Source organism: Eimeria acervulina, genomic scaffold (assembly GCF_000499425.1).
Source record: "Eimeria acervulina Houghton genomic scaffold, Eah_scaff100, whole genome shotgun sequence".
Taxonomy (NCBI): domain Eukaryota; phylum Apicomplexa; class Conoidasida; order Eucoccidiorida; family Eimeriidae; genus Eimeria; species Eimeria acervulina.
In genome coordinates this window covers 71,755-73,800 of record NW_013550435.1, presented here as the reverse complement: position 1 = coordinate 73,800, position 2,046 = coordinate 71,755, and positions in this window count along the sequence as shown.

Below are 2,046 nucleotides of genomic sequence, written 5' to 3'. Positions count from 1 at the left end.
GAAGAAAAGAAGAAGAAATGCATTAAAATAAAATGCAGCATCACCTAAATGACTTAAAATCGGCAGTTCGTGCGCAACGAAAACTCCAGCAGCAAAAACAGCACCGCTGCTGAGAGCTGCAATTTCTTCGTCTCCTGATGCTGATCGGCAGCAAACAATTAAAGGTTTTACTTCCTTCTTCATAATCTCTTCCTTATTACTACCCCCGCTAGCCTCACCATCACCGCTCCCGCTGCTGCTGCTGCTGCTGCTGCTGTTGCCGCTGCTGCTGTTGCTGCTGCTGCTGCTTGCGTGGTTTGCTTTTGCAATAGTAGCTACCGCTTCTTTGAGAGTTGCAGCAACAATAACTTCCCCAACAAAATGACCAGGGACGAGTATATCATAAGGCTGCTGCTGCAGGTGCTGTCTTAGGCCCCTCAGCAGCACATGAGCGACCTTTGATAACTGAAATATAATGCTGCTTCGAATACACCCTTCAGTGTAAACAGAAAGAAAAGATGCCTGCACCCCTAAGCGGGATCCTAAGGCATCCACGCGGTGTACGTACACCGCAAGCATCAAATCAGAAATCTCTTCACATAAACGCCGAGTTCTTTCTACTGTTGCTTTCAATAATAACATCGACTCCTCATCATTAAGATCAGCTCGCGCGTGGTTTTGTAACTCCTAAAAACATCAAACATGCATCCCTCCAAGTTCTTCCCTATGCATGCGTTAAACTTGCATGCATGCATACAATATGTGCATGCATTGATGCATGCAATATGCATGCATCCATACAATATTCATCCATACATACAATATGCATGCATGCATACAATATGCATGCATGCATACAATATGCAGGCATACAATATGCATGCATACAATGTGCATGCAGGCAGCATTACCCTCACCATACTCCAAACAGCAAAAGACACGAAGCAACACAGAGCAACAGCAACAACAACAAACAGCAGCAGCAGCAACAACAACAGCAACACCAGCAGCAGCAGCAGCAGCAGCACGTTGAATGTACTCGCTGAAGTGCTCTGCATTCCTCCTTGCGCACGCCCGACGCCTCGATGTTGCGGGTTCCCAGGTAAAGGGCCTTCAAATAACATAAAAGCAAACAATTACGCTGTTGCTAATTCTGCTGCTGTTGCTTTTGTTGTTGTTGTTGCTGCTGCTGCTGGTGTTGTTCGTGGGCACGAACGTCACGCAAACGCAGCACAAAACAAACAACAGAACAAACGAAACAAATCAAAACAAATCAAAACAAACAAATCGAAGAAAGAAGCGAAACATAAAAGTAATGAAGCAAAAAAAGACAAAACAAAAACACAAAACAAAACAAAAACACAAAACAAAACAAAACAAAACACAAAACAAAACAACAAAAGGAGATTAAAACGAAACAACACCATGAAGAACAAAACAAAAAAAAGAAGTGCAGGGAAGCAGCGCTACGGTGGCGAGGGAGAAACAGAAAAAAAGAAAGAAGCAAACGAATAACCAATAAAAGCATTTAAATACATGAATAAAACGCTAGCAAACAGATGCAGAAAAACAAACAGAATACACAAGAAGAGACAGATAAACAACAAACAACACCAGAACTAGACAGACAACGCACGCTCACAGGCTCCCACTAGACCCTAAACCCTAAACCCTAAACCCTAAATCCTAAATCCTAAACTCTCAACTCGAAATTCTAAGCCCTGGAGCGTAAACCCTAAACCCTAAACCCTCAACTCTAAACCCTAAACCCTAAAGGGTATATCTTGTTATTGCAACGCACTTCAATTGCATCAGTCCATCTGAATTCACTGTAGGGGTCTTCAAACAAATTAACTAAACGGCTAAATAATACAAACGCGGAGTCTTCAAGTTGAATTTCTGTCATTCGCCTGCATGCACACCACAAGAAAAACGAAGAAAGTAATTATCTTGATACTTCATTTATCTATTCAATAAAGAGACGAAAGCTTTAAAGAGCTTACATAGGAAATGCAATACGTGGTACAGGATATCATAGAGGTATACCATATATATATATATATATAT